The following is a 20,124-nucleotide window of genomic DNA, read 5'->3' as shown; positions in this document are numbered from 1 at the left end:
GAGCTCTCCCTAGAGGGAGGACTAGGGCTGCGAGCTAGCTATCAGCAGCAGTGAGCTTCTGTTGAACCTGTGTGGTGAATATTTGATTTTAGATCGTGTTTTTAAATCTGTTCGTTTTTAGGCTGGGGGGGATTTTAATCTCAGAATAACGTGGGAATTAAGATCAGGCACTCTGACACCCCTACACACGCTTTAATCTGCGCTCTCAGCCTCGCCCAGCCGTTTTACTCACCGGTTGAGGCGGCGGCGGGCGCCATCTTGGGTGTGGGCAGGGGCTGCGCTCTAGTCGCGCCGGCCTCACGCCCTCCTCTCCTCCTATAACATGTGTGTAGGGTCCAGACGGCGCAGCGGGCTGGCGCAGCGGGCGCGCCGGATGCGCGCCGAAGCCGCGCCTAAGCCAAGCCCGTCTGCGCCCGTCCGCGGCCGACCGGGGCCAGGGGCCCTGACCCCTGCATCTCGAGCGGGCTGCAGTCAGTCCTACACAAGTAAGAGGCTGTATGACCTCTGTCCCCCTGCTTGCACCGTATGTCTCCACACGATGGAGCCACTGGACCTAGGTCCGTGTCCTCATTGTTCATTTAGAGGTAGATGTTTAGTGCCCGATGTCCCTGACCCGGAAGCGATTATTGCTAAAGGGGGTCTTTTAAATTGTAGATCCATCAGCAAACATGCCCTCCAGCTGTGGGATCTCCTACAGGATGAGGACATGCATATACTATTCCTAACTGAAACCTGGTTAGGAGAACATTCGGACCCAGATATAGTGGCGACCATCCCGCCGGGTTATACACTTCACAGACTTGATAGAGGGAAAGGAAGGGGAGGTGGCATCGCCATCATTGTTAAATACCCTTTTGAGTGTGTCCTAAAGCCAGTTAAAATTGAAGACTGCGAAGCTGGCGAATTTACTATCAAACTGACTAAACATGAAGCAATCTCGGGCATCCTTATATATCGACCTCCTGGTTCTCTGGGCAACTTCCGTAGTAGTCTACTAGAAGGGGTTGCTCAGACTGCGATTAAACACAACAAAGTGTTAGTGCTGGGTGATCTGAACCTCCACCTAGAGGATCCCTTACAGAAGGAGGCAGAGGATGTTCGCCTTGTCCTACAAGAACTTCAGCTCAGTTTGTTAAGTGCTGCAGCTACACATCAAAGGGGTAATTGTCTGGACCCTATTTTTGCTAGCTGGGACACGATTAAAGTACTTACCCCCTGTCAGCTCCCTTGGACCGATCACTTCTTGGTCCCTTTCCAATGTCTTTACCAGCATGGTAGGGCTATTGAGAAGGGGATGGGAAACATTATGAGACGCAAATGGAGGCAATACTCTCAGGAAAAATTCATAAGCGCCATCCGGAAAGCACAACCGTGGTGTGCGACGGATAGTGATCAGGCGAACAAGGAATTTAACCTACTTGTTACTGCCACCTTGGATGAGATAGCCCCCTTGAGTAAGGGTAAAGCTAGAGAAGGCCGGCAACGCACGGCCCTGTGGTTCACCCCTGAACTACAGCAAATCAAGTCTAATTGCAAAAAACTGGAAAGGAGCTGGAGGAAGAACCCGACTCTACTAGCTAAGAACATTTACAGCTCTTCTCATCGAAGCTATCAGTACGCGGTACGTAGAGCCAAAGCCAAATATTTTCAGACACGCATTGAGGCAGCTGAGAGCTCCTCGCGTGAATTGTACAAAATATATAAAGAAATATCCTCAGTCTCGGGCTCTAGTACCCCCGCAAAGGTCTCTGTGGAGGGATGTAATAAAGTCGCGAATTTTTTTTCAAATAAAGTGAAAGCGATTTATGCCTCCTTTTCTCAAGTCCCAGATAAAGGCACAGATTTTGAAGTAGGCTGCTCACCGGTATCCTCTGAGTCCTCACTACAAACTTTCAGGGTTCCCACAGTGGACAATCTTATAAAAATTTGCCGAAGTGTGAAGTCCGGCTCCCCCAATGATCCGGCCCCGGCCTGGGTCATCTCAGAGGGAGTGTCAGCCCTGGAACCTCATATTAGGCAGGTCCAAAAAACCTCCTTTTGCACTCAACAAGTCCCCAGAGAGTGGAAAAAGGCCATAGTACTGCCAATAAGGAAAAAACCCAATGTCAGCGTGGAGGTGCTGGAAAACCTCAGGCCTGTTTCCTTACTGCCGTACGTGGCGAAGGTGGCAGAGAAAGTGGTTAATGCTCAGCTCACGGAACACCTGGAGAGGTGGAATTTACTTCATCCATCTCAGTCAGGGTTTAGGGTGGGCTATTCCACGGAGACAGCTCTCCTCCGAGCCACTGAGACTCTAAGAGCAGGGGCTGATGCAGGTCACACAATGGCCCTGATCATGCTTGACCTTAGTGCAGCTTTCGACACCGTAGCACACTCCATCTTGCTGCGGTGTCTGAAGGAAGCTGGGGTCACTGGTCATGCGCTGTGCTGGCTACAGTCATTCCTCTCAGAGAGATGCTTTCAGGTTCAGCAAGGGGCATGTCGCTCAGCGGAAATGCCATTAGATCAGGGAGTGCCTCAGGGCTCTGCTCTGAGCCCCACTCTTTTTAATCTTTATATGGCCTCTCTGGCAAAAGTGGTACAATCATTTGGGGTGGAATTGGTGTCGTACGCTGACGACACCCAGCTGCTGATCTCCCTATCGCAGAACACCTCCAACACTCCTACCAACTTCAAATCCTGCATGCAGGCACTGGGAGAGTGGATGGACTCCCACTGCTTAAAACTCAATGGCTCTAAAACAGAGGTGCTGGTGGTGGGGGGAAAAAGCGATAATTGGTCAGCTGAGTGGTGGCCTTCATGCCTGGGTCCCACTCCTACCCCCTGCGAGGAAGCGAAGAACTTGGGAATTTGGATGAATCCCTCCCTCTCGTATGATGGCCACATTAGGCGTCTTTTGGGCAAATGTTTTGGAGTTCTAAAGACCCTAAATAAAACTTTAGACCTACTGCCCTTAGCGGCCAGAAGGACTTTAACACAGGCACTGGTGACCTCGCGGTTGGACTATGGAAATGTACTGTTCCTGGGGGCAACCGAGGGCAGCCTAGGTCGCCTCCAAGTCATCCAGAACTCCGCCGCCAGGCTGGTGCTGAGAAGACCTAGGAGAGCCAATTCGCAGAAGGCGCTGGATGCGCTGCACTGGTTGCCTGTGAAGAAACGGGTGCGGTTCAAGTGCCTCCTCTTCTGTCATCGGATTGTCTGGGATAGGTCGCCCGCATATTTAAAGGACCTAGTCAGCCGGTATGAACCTTCCAGGACCCTCCGGTCGGAGGGGACCGGACTGCTGACAGTCCCCAGGACGAGGAAGGCCAGAGTTGGTGGACGTTCTTTTGCTCTCCACGCAGCTCAACAATGGAACAAACTTCCCTTGACCATGAGACTGGAGAGCAGTGAAGCTCGGTTTAGGGCCTTGCTGAAAACTCACTTATACACTGCATAGACCATCGGATCTCTCTCTTGCTGTTCCATTGTTAGCTTCAGCGCGGGGACATGCCGCGATGGCATTACTGAGCGCTTTACAAGCTTTTTATTATTATTATTTATGGCTAGCCCAGGAAAGCGGATTCCTTGTTGCTCTCCATAGCACTCAAATGCTATCGCAGAAGCTTATACATCACTCTCACTACTACACCGTATTCCCCTGCTATCCCTTTACTAGGTTCACCAAAGGGTGGTTCATATATCACAGCGGCTGCGGACATCCATGACACAGGAGACCTTTTTAGAGACGGTGCCCTAATCCCCTATGCAGACCTTATCTCGGAAGACGGTCTCCCTCCGGGGCAATTCCTTATGCACCATACACTCATAGCCTCACTTTCAGATAGGTGGGGCAATTTAGCAACAGAACCTCCCACACACCACTTGTTGCAATATCTACATGTAATGGGCACAGGGGGACGCTTGATACGCTGGTTTGCCTCATCACCCAGCCAACACACTGCGATATCACTGACCCCCCTGAGGCAACACTGGGAGAAATACCTGGGCCGAGGCCTCTCAGACGAGGAGTGGCTGGCCATATTAGAAAGTCCTACAAGTGTCCCTCGCAACCAGCACTTCCGGCAGATTCAATATTTTATTCTCCATCGCCCGTACCTCTCCCCTGCCCAGATAAATACGTTCTTCCATTGGGATGATTCTGAATGCTTCAGGTGTCTCCTGCCAACACAGACCTCCTACATATGCTCTGGCATTGCCCTGCCCTAGGCCAATACTGGATAGACGTGGTGGCCACCTTGTCATGCTGTACTAAACATGTGGTTCCCTTCCACAGGGAGGCATATATATTACATCTCTTTAAGAGGAGCAAGAAACACAAGGCTACCACAAGTTTCTTAGACCTGGGCTTCATTACGGCCGAAACGTCTGATCACTGAAAGATGGAAATCCCCGGCGGCTCCTCATGCATTGGCCTGGCACCGCTCTATGTTCAATTTGGCCAAGGCAGAAGGCATGACTCTGCAAAGGGAGGGCTTACTGGGACTTCGCAAATTCCCTCTTACTACACATTGGGGAGCTATGGTGTTTGAGTTACAGAAGTCAGCTACGCCCACAGCAGGCTCGCAGGAGAAACAGACTTTTCTTCAGCGCAAGAGAGCTCTCCAATCCCGTCAATGCATCTCCATAATAAGGGCTTCCTCACACAATCCTCACATGCTCCGTCGTAACACGTTATCTTCATGCGCTTCACAAGCAATTATTTAGCCATAGATACATTCAGGGTCTTGGGTCACGGGCGGTTACCCCTTTCTCTTAGTCAAGTTATTTTGTCCTCATTATGTTGTATCCTCCAACCATCGGTCAATGCTACTCAACATCACGCATTGTTTAGCAGCACAATACGCAGCGCTTGATTACACATTCTCTTATACCTCCTCTTAAGTGTTCTGACATTGTAGATAACCTTACTACACCATGTCTGACACGGTACACTCTCGGTATCGATGCTAATTCTGTTCCATATGTCTTGCTGTGGTGTTCTTGCCTGGCATTTGTGGCCATTTGACTATTGTTGTATTGTACTGTTAAAAATAATAAATGTCAATAACATTATTTTTTTAAAATATTAAAAAAATAAAGCTCTTTGTGTTAATGGGTAGAAGGCCTGATTTAGCTATTCCTCCATACAAGGAGTGTCTAATTCAGTTTTCTCCAATAAGTAGCTTGTTAGCTACTGGCAGCTCTCCAGCTAATTGTAAGTATTTCTCCTGTATGGATCCCAGAATACTACATTTGAAACGTTTGCTTGGTTGAATTAACATATGTACACCGAAAATAAAATGTGTGTATTTGAGATGCAAATGTGTGTATTTTCAGAATTCATAAGCTGGTGTTTGAAGAAAAATTGTTGAATTGTCAAAATGTATTTTGATATTAGAGTGATAAATTATGTGGCATTGGCAGACGCATTACTAATAGTATTAACTTGATGGAGGTGGCAGGTCAGCTTTGGCTGGTATGTATTATCCATGGCAAGGCATTCCAATTTGACAAAGCCGTGTTTACATTACTTCTGGCAACACTCCTTTTGCACGGAGGTGATCACTGTTCGTAATCTTACATAGGGAAACCAATAAGGCAATCTTGTCTGATGTGGTCACTAGTACAACACTTCATAGTAGCTCAGGATGATTTTCATTGAACAAAAGTAGCTCTTATTACAGAAAAGGTTAGAGACCCTGATCTAATTAATTCCCTCAGATGTTGAGGTAACATGTTTTTCTACATTTAGGGGATACCCATCTGTGTGCTTTTGCTATTACTGAGAAAAAAACAAGTAATTGCCTTTTCTTTGTTGACTAATGTCTCTTTTACTTATTCGTAAAGTCCATTGCAACTTAATTTTAATGCTTCCTCATTAGTTTTCTTTTCTTTTTCTTGAGAAGCACCCATTGTTGAGATAGGCAATCTTAATTGCCTCCATACAACCATAAATGATGTTTCCTGCCTGCAGGAACTTGTACATTAAAGCAATATTGAAACAATAAATCCTTTTAATCCCTCCACTTCCTGTCTGTTTGTTTGATATCACAAGCTATTTATTGTGTCCAGTTTTCCTCTGTACTGGGAGGGCGAAACACAATGTCTGCGTCATCGAAGCCTAGGACTTGGATTAATCAAGATTACCTGTAAGCAATCACAACATTGCCCATTTGTCATGCTTCCGCATCTCAGTATTTATCTAATGAGGGTGCATCAAGCTGCTTGAATATTCTGTTAAAAATGTTTGCATCAGCCTATGCTACAACAAACAAGGTGATTTTAATAAGCTAAGTCAAACATCACTGACTTTTATAATTCATTATCCTAGAATTACAAGAATGTATTTATCATCTAATGTCCATTCTGAGAGCCCATATTTCTGCTTTCAGAAGGCGAGATCTCCTTGTTAAAATCCTGAACCCCGATGTTATCACAATTGTTGTAATCCTGATGTGGCCAGAAACCCCTGTCCCTCTTTGGCCCTCCTTATGAGTGGGTGCTCATAAGGAGGGCCAAAGAGGGATTGTGAATCTCTTAACAAAAATTGATAGACGGAGCTCTGCACTTATCCAGGGAAGTAATATCTAGAATTTCTGGAGCAGATGATTTTAGAAACAGCAATAGCACAATATCTTGTTGCAAATAAAAAGGGGTGGGAATTGGATAGGGTTGTAACCTTCACACACTTCTGGAAAAAGAACAAATGCTATAACAGTGCTCGTAGCTTATCAATCAATCTAGTAAATATCTGGCTGCTAAATTAAATTCCTTTGCTGACAACAATTGAAGGGGAGGTTCCACAATGGATCGAGGATTGGAAAACGCCTTTTCCATTGCTAAAGTTCTTTATGAATTTAATAGCCATTACAGCTAGCCGAGAGAACTTTGAATACCTTGATTGCTGCATCTTGCTTCATGATAAGATCAACAATTGGAACTGAGATCCATCCCTCAAAAAGTTGTGGAAGTGGAATGGATCTCAAGACTTTGGGTGCAGGCGTCTTTCAGTATGCTATAGTACTTGAAGTTCAAGTACTAAGTATGTAACTTCAAAGTAGACATCCTAATTGCTGAATTACTATTGCTATCTCCCTTGAACAGCCTCTCCTTTGCACCACACCCTCTTAAGCTGCCAGACAAAAGCCCTGGAGAGCTATCATTGAGAAACAGCACTGTAATGTTTGGAGAAGGAGGACTTAACTGGGAATACCTAATGAAGGTACACCTTCATGTTGCATCAGGAAAGGCAACCAAGGTTAGCAATGCTGACTTGGAACTCTCAACCTGACTTTGCACATGGTCATCACTGTTTGTTGCTCCATGCTGAAGAAAAAAGGTGGTTATACGTATAAGTTATCTCCTGGCCAATGGAAGAACAGGACATCTACCTTCCATACTGTTCGTACTGTGTCTCATGTCAAAATAGCAAGACAAGAAGATTCTCTTCATTGGAAATAGGCCCTGCTATTGGCAGACTAAAGTGATAACCAAGCTGACTGTACACTAATACATTATTGATCGCAACTGCTAAAGTTATACAACAAAACTTTCTCCAAGAAAGTCGCCCCAGCGATTGAGAGTTATAATAATACGGCTCTGGAGGGACCCTTTATGGTCCGGAGATTTGGGGTGACGCTAATGGTAGCATCCTTTCTCACTCTGAGAATAGGTTAATTGGGCATCTATTTGCGCACCCAAAGACCGCTCTGCTGCTCCCATTCCATCTAGATCTGGCACGCAAGAACATTTCCTGGAAAGTAGTACTTCGATTCTTATTGTATTGGCACAGGATATGGACTTCATCCTGTTGGTGGCTTATAGAGATTTATTCAAACATATACTAGCCCTAACAGGCTTCCAGTATAAACCTTGGCGCATGCATATCAGGGCCTTGCTTACAAAGTTGGGGCTGGGCTGTACCAGGAGCCCTCACACCTGGTTCCAAAATGTTACTGAAACTGGCCTATTGGCAGATGGTACAACAGGAAATTATTGGCAGTAGTACAGGTACTTTGACCTTGGATTTTCTGGAGTTTAAGCTGTTTCCTAGCTATGCATACATGATCGATGAGATCACCCCTACTGTGGCTAGGACACAGTTTCTATAATTTAGGTATCAGCCCCTACCAATTATGACCTTCCGTGACAAGTGGGCAAATGCAAACCATCAGAGAACAGAGTGCCCGGCATTCAAGGAGCCTCTTGAAGATTTGTCCCACTTTTTATTTATTTTGTCCTTCTTATAATGTTCAGAGGAGACAAGGACTACTAACCTTGTGCAAATCACTCGGTGTTAGGAGTTACCTGGTTGCTAACAGGATCCTAAGATCCGACACCTCTAGGTTGGTGGTATTCGCTGTAACAAGATACCTCCAGGCAGCCTGGATATGGAGGGCAAAGTGCATCTGTGCAAACAAAAAGCTAGAAAACCACAGGAGAGCCTCCAAGGGGGGCTTGGAGTTCTTCATTTGTGCAAGGAAAACCTATCCGCGGGGTTGGTTATAGTGGGTAGGCGTGTGAAATTCATTTAAGAATTCTAAACGCTCCTTCTGAAGGAATGTCCTAAACAGCAGAATTTTATCTTTTGAACCAAACCCGTCATGTATTGTATACTATCGGTTTTAGATTCTTCGCCTATGTTGTAAGCTTTCTCAAACACTGTTTTATTGCAAAATGTTCTATGAATTTTAATCTCACTCTTTTTGTGTGAGAGATTAGATATATTGCACTATGCTCTTTATTCTTCTGTGATGGTCAGTGGATTTGAGTCTCCTTCTACAGGTACTATTTGGGTATTCTGGATAGCATAAAGGACCCACCAGGAGCCATTTTAGGGCTTTTTCTTGAGATTTTTGCCTCTCTGGCACCTTGTTTTAGTATGTAGTTATTCCTTTGAGGACACTCTATTGGATCCATCGAACTATATGCGCTAAAAGTTGCAATTTGAATTTATATCCGTTTAATCAATTGCATTGTAGCAAACTGAATTTTGTAATTTATTATGTTTTATGAAAGTTTTGTATATGTTCACATTTGTGTGCTTTTATGGTTCTTTGAACCGAAATAAAGTTGTTTGATGATAACAAATTGATAGAATACCCTTGGATAAATGTTTCATTGAACGGAGGATGGAAATATTTGACTCAAGTTAACCACATGCAAATTATCCATGTGGGTGGGTGGGCGAGGCAGGGAGACCACTCCGGCTCACAACTTAAAATAAGTTCAATAGCAGCATTAAAAGTTTGTACACGAGTTTTAAATAAATAATACATTTTTTATGTAAAGGGATATGTTTTTAACACGAATTCAATGTAATAAATTGATTTAAACATACACTTTTTTTTATATAGTTACTTTTAATGAAGGTTTTGGTTCAGTGGATACTATTTGATTGACACTATTTTAAAATTGAAGCACAGAGGGACAACTTGTTGTGCATTACTTTCAAACTTCTGCCACAAGCTGAATGAGCTACAAAAATGAAGGTATTGATGACTGCTTTAGTCATCAACCATTGGCACTAGCCAGTCCGAAATCTGCGTTTATTTTTCGTAAGCTCCAATAAACTGCAATACAAGCAACTTTGGGTGGTCTACGAATGTTGGATAGTGCACCTTTGTTATACTGGTCTTTGTATTACACACCACCTTAAAGGTAACGGTTTCTGGGGTCAAAAACCCTCACATCGGAAACCGCTTACAGGAAACCAAACATAAGAGCATGCCTAGCTTCTGTAAATTCCTTCCGTGGAAGCTAGGTATTGTCCTGCCAGGATTCAAAAAGGTGCAATACCAAATTAACATCCCACAGTTGAGAGCATCTCCATTGAGGGGGTTTAGTAATCCTAATACCTCTTAACAATTGGCACACCACTGGGTGCTCCCCCACCGGGATACCATGCTTCGTTTCCTACAGATATCGCTGACCAGACGGAGTTGACCGGCTGGCAGAGGACTGCTCCGGCAAGAAATTCAAAATGTGGACTATATATGTTTAGCCAGTATAAGGGGTGTCTTTCATAGATTCACATGCCTGAATCATTCCCCGTCGTCGGGATGGGAGTCCCCGGTAGCGGGGACTCCCATCCCGACGACGGGGAATGATTCAGGTATGTGAATCTATGAAAGACACCAATGCTAGATAACTGCAGTTACATGTAAGTAACACATTTCTTCCACAGGGATCCAAATCCTGTTCCATACAACAAAGGGTCTGTCTGCGTCAAGCTGACTATTCTGCTTAGAAGTGGAATCTGGGCATGCTCATCTGATGAGGATTGCAGCTTGTCTCGAAAGGTTTGGAAAGCCCCAGCATCTCCTGAAATGATCCATGCCATCAAATGAAGCGACCCATCAGAATCAACGGATGCAAGTTGCCCCCTGGGTCCTGCAGCATGTTCTGCTTCGGAGAAAAAAGAGTGGGTGGTCCATAGAGTCACAGAAGAACTGGAAATCACCCATGCCACCTCCAAACCAGAGTTACCAGGATCATCAACACCTGCTGGCAACTGACTTGAGCCGGCAGCCTGGTAATCATAGACAATGGGGTAAGCACATAGCCTTGTATCAAACTCCAGTCAGTCTTGTAGAAACGCATCAGTTGCCAAAGCCAGGGGGGTCCGGTCTCCAACTGAAACACTGCGTTGTCTAGGCGAGACGCAAACAAGGCCACTTGCCAATTGCCCCTCCTGTTCATTTTCTTTGAACCATATTTTATTGATTTTTTAACCACAAACGTATGTCATATGCCGGTAGTACAGTGGATGAATAAGTAGGCTCCAGGATCCGCTTTCCAGCAGAGGGGGAGTGCCTAGTAAATAGAGCGGAGGGCCCCAACGATTCATGATCGAATGAAAGAGAAATGGTCGAATGAAAGAGAAATGGATCTAGCTTCCATGATCTGAAATACATCAGGTATCTCGACTGCCAATCCACAATGCAGTTAAAATTTCCCAGAAGGTACTCTGCTGTTACTGAAATCCTCTTGTCAAGCCAAAAATGACAAAATTCTTTGGCAAGCTCTGCCAAACCATCGACATTGTCTTCCCTGAAACAATTGATGTATCGGACTGCTGATACGTTTTCCACATTCAGCAGGATAGGACACATTACCCTGTCTCTTGTAAGCAAACGCACTGTGAAGGACCCCGCAAGCAGTTCTAAGCAGTTAATGTGAAACTCTCATCCTGCTCCGACCACAAGCCTTCAGTGGAGACTTCTCTGCAATTGGCCACCCAACCTAAGAAGCTGGTATCGGACTCGATAACCATTTCCAGGACTTAACCAAAGGTGGCCCGTCCATTCTAAACCATAATGTGGTCTAGCTACCACTGCATCTCCATCTTGGCCTCTGAGGACAGTTTAACTAAGACTGTGTAGGAAAACTCTTCCTGAGATGGGCTGTCTTCAATCTCTAAAAAGCTCTGAAGTGAAGGGGCCCTGGGAAAATGGCTTGTATTGATGACGGCAAGAGGTTGATAATCCTGGACTGGTAACGCAGAGATATGCAGTTCTTCAAAAGGACACGTCTTGACTCTATTCTTATTAGAGAGCATTTCTTGTACGGAAGTTTCAGAGTTTGTTGGACAGACTCTGACGAGCCCCAGAAAACACATCGACTGAGAGGGAGTGAATTCCGACTTCTGCTTGTTGATAAACCCAAAATTTTGCAGGAGTAACTAGGATAGAATTATTTAAAAAAATAGCACGATGAGGGTCCTAAATCGTGTGCACAGTGAGATATTAAATCACGTGCTAAGTACCAGAAGCATTTAACATTACGAGTTGAAGCTCTACTTGAAGCAGCCCATCGTGAAAGCCACTATTAATCAAACCAAAGTATTACCCTAGGAGCATTACATATACACATAAACATCAAGCAACAATTTCTGCCATTAATTGCAAATCAATGATCAAGAAGTTCCAGACAGGCTTTCTTCATTACTGAATCAAAGTCTTTAATATTTTCATTGATAGATGATATCAATTATCAATGCTTATTTCCTTTTCATATATACTAGATGCAAAGTTTATACAATTTCCCCCGCTACAGCCTACGCGTTTCGTCCCCACCGGGACATCATCGGGGCTGTGGGACAAAGAAAATAAAAAAAGAGACTAACCATACTGGTCAAATGATCTGTAACCAAACAACATTTCATATACACATTTCTAATATATCCTGCCTATATGCCATTCTACGCATACTTATTCAAGCCTGCCTTATACCATCCTGGAAGGTCAACTATATTCAAACTGGTTTTTTCATCAAGCAGAACACTCCCAAAGGTGGTCCCTTAGCATCAATAAAGAAACATGCTTGAGTGTCATTCACATGCTTAATATTGTGCTATTTTACAGTCAGTGACACTCATATTATATTAACAATTCCATTCTGGTCATATCACATTTATCTGTAAGAGAAAACTCATATTGTGCGAAAAGTTTCATTCTAGCCAAATCACATTTCTCACCTTAAGACAAAGTTATCCTCAATGACCTTGCTAAGTGAATCCCAATATTTCTCCAAAGTATGTGGATATTTCCTACTAACGTTCAAATCTCCATATTGCTTAAAAGGAAACAGAAAAATAAATATAAGAAATATAATCAGTTAACTACACTTCCGTCTACGGTTAACTGTACTGGCATGAAACCTTTAATCAAATAATCATAACTAATATCACCACTCACCTAAACACTATATGTGAGATTGTTCCTTAATGTGATCATTTCTCGGTCAAAAATTGTCAAGGATGCTGCGCTCCTGGTCAACGGAATACTAATTCAGTCGGGCGATTAAATTTCCCTGCACAATATTTGAAAAACAACAAACAAACAGTTTAAGTCAAAGCGCTCCTATTCCGGACTCGATATCTTAGTACGATCTTCTATCTAAAATACTCTCCAAGTAAAAAATGAACTTTTTAGAGTACCTACTTTCCATTTATTCTTGAAATCTGCGTACCAAGCGTTCCATTATCTGAACTCCGGCGAAAGGCTAATATAAGATGTGCTTGATTACCTACAATCCAATAAAACAACAGATACGAGATAAGCTCATCGTCTCATATATCCATAATCTCACTGCACTTGAAACTGCCCACGAAATTCAACATGCTCACCTTATTTCCCCGTGGACAAACTCGCCCTGTCTACTCCATTGACTGCTGCTCTCAACCTTGTTATTTCCTCATTCGCGTCCTTTTTCCGTATTCTGAAGGGCGCCCTAAAACAATCAAGGAGAACATGAAGTCAAAAGGCATTCACTGCCTCATCCTAACTTCCTACTGAGCATTCTCACTCTGTCGTCTTACCTATATTTATCGACCCTTCTCAACGACCGCTCGTTCCGTACGGACAGCCGGTGTGATAAATCCCGCTGTAACTAGCTCTTAATCCGTCTCCAGTATTTATGGTCAAAGACCACCAATCAGCTACCATGAAGTTTCCCGCGAAAACCCGCGATCCTTCAAGCAATGTTTCCTCTCTGGTTTGCACCCACCAACCAAGACCGGAAAGGTATCAATTATTTCCTGTTCCGCCATTGCAGCCTAGCACATCGAGTCTACACAAAGTGCGTTCCGCAAATACTTGAGTTTATTTCCTGAGAACCGCCATCAACCAATCCTTATCGTTTAAGCAACTTATCGTTTGTAAGCGGCCATCTCGATTCTTGTTGACTAATCATAAACAAATGTAGATATCACCGTATTTGTGGTGAAAGACCACCAATCAAAAACAACCCAATTTCCGCATCACCTCGCGGTCCTTTGACCTATATCTCTTTTTTATTTATTTAACATTCGCGCCATCAACAAGTCTTGTTTAATCACACAACTTGACAATCTCGTTTCAATTTATACTGAAAGACCACATATTTGATATCACTTATCCTTATACTGCATCATTACCATTAATTTATCTGAAAATTAACCATTTGCTAACTATATGCCCCCCAATATTTGGGGCATAATTCCGCCCAAGGCCACTTGTTTATTTCGATCCACGTTATCTCTTTCCAGCACTTTGATCCGAAAAACTCTGCCTGTACCTATTATATGGAATGCTACTACAACCTTCAGGTTTCATGCCGTACCACAGTTCACCAATATTATTGAGTCAGTGCTTACATGTACTTGCATATAAGGTTTTAGAAAAAATATTTTTTTTTAGAATTAGATACACACTTTACAGAAATGAAACAAAACAAACTATTTAGAGAGGCGGATGTCCCCATTGAACCCTTAAAAGATTGCTTTCATACAAATTCAGTCTGCAATATCCTCTCATTATAGAAAGTAATGTAATTCTGAATCGCTGTTTAAGCCCAGCTTGACTGCTCTACAGCGGCTAATCCACCTTGCTTCCTGCTTTCTAATGGATAATTCCCAATCCCCTCCTCTGATATTTGGTTAATTTTCTGTATTTTCTGTATTCCATGGAACTTGAATTCCCTGAGGGTGTTGTGATTTTCCCTGATATGTTGAAAAATGGGTGATTTAAGATCTTGGTTAAAGAAGGCCCGTCTATGTTCTTGTATCCTAATTTTGAATGTTCTATAGTGCTGCCAATATAAATGTTTCACACGAACAAATTAGCGCATAAATCACCCCTGCGCTAGGATAGAACCAGATTCTGAAGGAGTACTGACTAATTTTGATGCAACAATTAGAACATTGTCCAGGTGTGTAATCAGCCTATGGAATGCAAAACCTCTACCATCGTCCTCTCGACCTTGGTGAAGCACTAAGGTGTGGAAGAGAGGCCGAATGGGAGTGCTATAAACTTGTACACCTAGGCACTCTTTGCAAAACTGCAGAAATCTGTCCAACCTCTCTCAAAAGAGAAAGATCTTCCATCTTGAAGTGGTGGTGAACCAGCCACTAGTTCTCTTCGGTGTATTACCAGTTGAAAACATTTGTTGTTTTTTTCTCTATGAGAAACTGCTTGCTGAGAACCCCTTTTAGGTGTAAGACCAAAGGAACAATTGCCCCTTTGAGACCACAGAATCCGCACCCGAGAGAAAAGAGACTTGTACTCCTCGGATAGAAATGTGGGTTTGGGTCTTCTGACCTGAACGGGGGTGTCGTAGAACACTATGTGAAACCCTGGTTTAATTTGTAAGATCAAAGCGTCTCCTGTTATATCCCTCTAGTTGTGGTGGAAAACAGCCAAATGACCCCCTGCCCTTGGTTGGGAAGAATGGGCACTCATTCCCTGAGGATCCTACTGGGGCATTTGCTGCTCCTTTGAAGCCTCCTCTGCCGCGGGCCATAAAAAAAAACTGTTAAATCGCCGATGATCCTAAAATTGATAGTGGAACTTATGGTTACCATGCGACCTCTGGGAGGCTGGAGAAAATGGGTGCCGCAAGAGCGCCCCATGCCTTGTGTAAAGGAAAGACGCATTTTGTATTAAGAACAAACACTGTGGAAGGAAGACCATTTTTGCCACTGAACCAGGAATACCTTATTAAGTGCTGTGGTTATGTCCACCTCAAAGGACAATTTCTGTGACCATATCCCATTGCTCAAACACATCTTAGTGCATCCATATTTTTTGGGACTGAAGATGTCCGTGGCTAAACACGATATTTTCCATCAACCATGCTGAGAAAGGGCTGTTGATTAATGAATGAAATTTGGATAATTCTCCAGGAGCAAGCAAATTTCTTCTTTGGCAGGGACATAACCACTACCGTGGGAGAGGGGTTAAAACATTTTCCAGAAACTGATTGCTTTAGGAGTCTTAAACAAGGTTCTCAAAATCATTTCTGCCAGGGCGTGCTTAAGTACATCTGATGGACATGAAGTGGGGTGCCTGATGCATTATTCTTGCCCATTTCTTCAAATAATTTGTCTGCGGAGTAAAGAGTTCAAAAGTGTTTGAGGGCAGAAGGTTATGCCACATTGGGGTCTTCAATTTGGATGGAGTTTCACTTATCAGATTAGTGCCTGTGGATGCTATTAATCTCATTGATAAAATAGACTCAGGTTTTACACAGCAACTTTGGAAGATAGTTTAAGACCGAAGCTTTATGCTAATGTGTATTAATTATTTTAAAACTACTTCTTGCGCAGATTCTATTGCATACAGTTCTCCCATGAGTTTTCACTTGGCTGGGGTAATCTACTCTGAATACTTAAAATGCTGTTGCTGTCATTTTCTCATCTTTGCAAAGAGAGAGTGCGACTTCTTTCTGAAAGTGTAAGCTCTGTTTTGCACAGCTTTTATTTTGATGACCTGATTTTATAGGTGAAATTAGGACTATCAAATTGTGGTAGAGTTAGTCTAACTAATCACTAAAATGTTTCTCAAGACTTGTCTAACAACAGTGGAACAGATTAGCAGCAGTAGTGGATAGTGAGGTTATCTTTCCACATGGCAGTAATATGCCTGGCTATAAAGTGCTTAATGTGAGGTGTTTGAACACAGGCCACAGGGAGAATATGATTGCTAGATGATCTGATGTCCTATTTGCCTGTCCAGCTTTGATTTTTAAAACCACTTTTTATAAAAAATGGTATTGCAATCGCAAATGCTGCACTGTAGATGATAAATTGCCCAGTTAAGGAATTAATGTGCTGCAAAAATGTTACATTCAGCACATACAAGTCAGCTCTTGTTTAAATTTGTGTTAATGATTCTAAAGTTGTATACTGTAGATCTCCTTGTAAGATCTAGGTCTTTAATAAATCTTGAACCATATGATCTGACAAAAGTTGAAGGAAATAATCCGCTATAAGGAGGTACATATCTATAGGTAAACATTTTTCTAAAGGGTGTCCCTCTGAGGGCATAGAGTAAAGGACTGCACACGATCTAAAATACCGAGATTTCTGAGCAGTTTCAGTCTCCTGGAAGCTCTCAGTTGCTTTCTGCTTATTACCATTCCTTAGTGTGAGTTTCTTGTCAGGACACCTCTTGGTTAGCCATGAACTTTGTATACTGTTTTCATCACTGTTAAAGACAATATCCGAGTGTGCTCTTGGGAGCAGGTAAAGCCTAAACTCACTGCACTTGATACCTCAGCATCCTGTCGCCATACCACTGCCAGACATCCCATTCTGGTGTGCCCTTGAAGTCGAAATGAGCCAGAAAAATGTAGCATTGTTACATCTCCCGAGGTGTTTGCTGAACCTAACGCGACTGGCTTAACAGGCATTTTGGAGTTTTCCCCTAAGTCCTCAGATCCACCCGAAAGTGAAATAGGACCCTGCCGTGGTTTGTTTGGTTTGGGGTTATTGCTGACCCTTAGAAGCCTTTGTCTTGCACAGTGTTGCTTTACTCTCCCATGTATAAACCCAAGCACTTGTACCTTACCTCAGGCACAATTCAAAAACGTTGATCAGAGCCCCTCCATCTGTCAATGCTGCTAAGATACAACCGTGACAGACTGCAGTTTGGTTCCACTCATATGAGTCTGATGGCCAAATAAAAGATTTGGTGAGTGACTTGTTAATCTTACTCAAGAATAGGAGAGGATACTAATCTCTGGGAGCCGCAGGCCAGGTTGTTACTGATAAAATTCTGAGAGAGTTGTTGCCCAGATTGGAATTAGAGCAGAGGTGGCTATGTCTGCAATACTGCCTTTTCTCTTTTCGCCCTACACACTTTCATCTAGATGCTGCAGACCAGCTTGCCTGTCTGGGACAAGCCTTCGCTACCCTTAGTTTGTTAACAGGAGTACTGCAGCACACCAGCAGTTGCTGTTGCAGAAGGCAAAGCTGTACTGAGATGTTCTGCCTACAGCTCCTGTGAGTGCTGGTGTGCAGATCCTTACCTCAATTTGAAACATTGGCCGACAGACAATGCCATCTTCTTTACATGAATCACTCCTTCCATTTCCAGACTGGTGAACTCAAACTGTGTGGATTCCTTTACAGTCGTATTAACTGTTGCACTACCATATTTCATCCCTCATCCTCTCCCAACTGATTTACTTAATTACTGAAAAGATGAACTCCCAGGTGGGTTTAGACTTTGCTTCTTTTGAGCTGGTGGTGACACTTCCTCAGTCTTCAGCCTACTTTGAATTTGACACATTTTGAAATTGTCAGTTGCAGCCTAGTATTTGTAAAATAACTGGAGCTAGTGCCTTCTAGTGCCCAAGCTTCACGATGCAGCAAATGCACCTGAATCTTAGAGCTCACTCGTACCTAGAGTCTGATACTTACTTGTTTAGAATGATTTGCCATGATTGAGCCTGATGACTCTGGCAAACCTAGAGGTGTCATGTACGATGTCGGCGGTTTTGCTATTTTTTCTAATAGAATTTAACTGTATGAAGAACACTTATTGTAGCTTTGTTTTGATTACATAGCATATTGATTGTGGCATTTCTTGTTCAGGGTATCCCTTTTTAACAGAAGCATATCCCATTCTCAATTCCCGTACTCGAACACCTTTAGCAAATCTATTTATCTAATGCCTTCACCCAGGAGAGGAAACAGTTGCATGGCAAATATAGCCACGTGGGTTTGGTAATTTTGTGGTTAACTCCTCCAGATCTAGACCTTGGTTCCTCTAAAATCTTAAATTGAAACAAGAACATCTTCAACAATTAGAGGCTCACTTATAGATGACTGTTGATCTGCTTTAATCCATGCAGGCCACTTGTGATTTATTACTAATCTTAGCATGTGATTTTGTCATATTCAACTGCTATTGTTTTTTCTAGTTGCATTCAAGTGTGGTCAGATGCCTAGACAGATGCATAGCTTCTGTTTTTTGATTCTGCTTTTATTTATCTACCAGCTGTGGTTGGTGTCAGACAGATCTTTTATTCTTTTCTTACCTATGGGTGGAAATGTGAATTAAAAAAAAAAGATTTCAGTCACGCTTTTGGCTAACACATATGGATGTGAGCCGAGAGCATTGCATATCTGAGCTGGTCACCCTGTTGCCAGACTCATCTATAATGTCTTTCCTTTCAACTGACCAGAATGGTGGACATTTATTAATGTTTATTTTTTTCAGCCATTATTACTAAACTGCAGTATATAGATTAATTTTATGACTCAGTGTGGTTCCTCGGCATGGGAGTAGATAGGACAGATTGATGACCGAGTTCAGGAAATTCTCCTTATATCCACTTCACTTCTTAAGCCTCTTTATTTTCAAATGTGGGAATGTTCGTGGTAGTTTAGTGCAGATTATTATGTTAAATAAATTATTTATATAGTGCCTCAACCAGCGGTGGCTTGAAGATTCCCCAAATTAGAAGACCGATGGTGGCCTAACGAGGGTGAGCACATTTCTGTGGAAGGCTTCCTTGAAGAGGTAGATTTCATGTCTAAAGAGCATTTGACTTTGTAAGTTAAACATACAGATGCATACAGATAAGCTGCTTCTTTCAAAACTTGAAAATGTATTATGTTCAAAGGACTTGTTATATGGATGTTCTAGATTCCTTTTAGTGATTTATCTCATACATTTTTGGATTCAGTTCGTTCTGAAGCTAGTATAAACAAAGTGAGACCTTGTTAGTATCCAGAATTCAACCCTCTTTTAAGTGGGAATTCAGTAAGATCGTTGGAAGATTGCTTCAATACTATTTGAATATATAATGATGGTGATTTGTATTTCATGATGTTGCTACGAGAGGACTAGTATTTGTTGCTGAGAATTGTTAAAGTATCCATTAGCTCCACATCTGATCCTTTGCAAGGTGTTCTGGCTATTTTCTTCTGCTTCTAATCACATTGTCTCGACACATTCCAAACCATTGGGAGGTGAATAGCATTTGCGGCTGACAAATGACTGTTGATAGCAAAAGCAGGCACACTGTTTAGGGAGATCCATTTCAGGGGCATGGCTGTAGAAGACCTCTGCGTTAAGGTAATGCACGCACAGGTGGTGAAGGTAAAAAAAATCATTTTCACCAGTCCAGATATAATGGACCACTAGCTCCCCCCTTGAAGCAGCAAGGGCTAGAGCTTGAAGTTTGAGAGCAGAAGTGTGGAAGTCTGACGCCCAGAACATATTTTTTGGGGGTCAAGGCCAACAGGTTTTCATGTGTATTTTTTTAGGCAAGTAGGCCGAACCCCCGGCAGCACAAACCCTTTGGCTATCAGTTTACAGTACCACATTTTTTTTGTCAGTTTTTATTTTTCATTAACAGAGTTTCCATTTT

At 42.9% G+C, this 20,124-nt stretch overlaps 1 protein-coding gene across 4 annotated transcripts in view; it reads left to right on the top strand.

The window, feature by feature from the left end:
- The window catches only part of PPP1R13B (protein phosphatase 1 regulatory subunit 13B), a 461,790-nt gene that overhangs the window by 158,036 nt on the left and 283,630 nt on the right, over positions 1–20,124 (top strand). The window lies entirely within an intron of this gene.

The sequence above is a fragment of the Lissotriton helveticus genome, chromosome 9 (assembly GCF_964261635.1).
Source record: "Lissotriton helveticus chromosome 9, aLisHel1.1, whole genome shotgun sequence".
Taxonomy (NCBI): Eukaryota; Metazoa; Chordata; class Amphibia; order Caudata; family Salamandridae; genus Lissotriton; species Lissotriton helveticus.
This window is presented reverse-complemented; position numbering and strand designations above follow the sequence as displayed.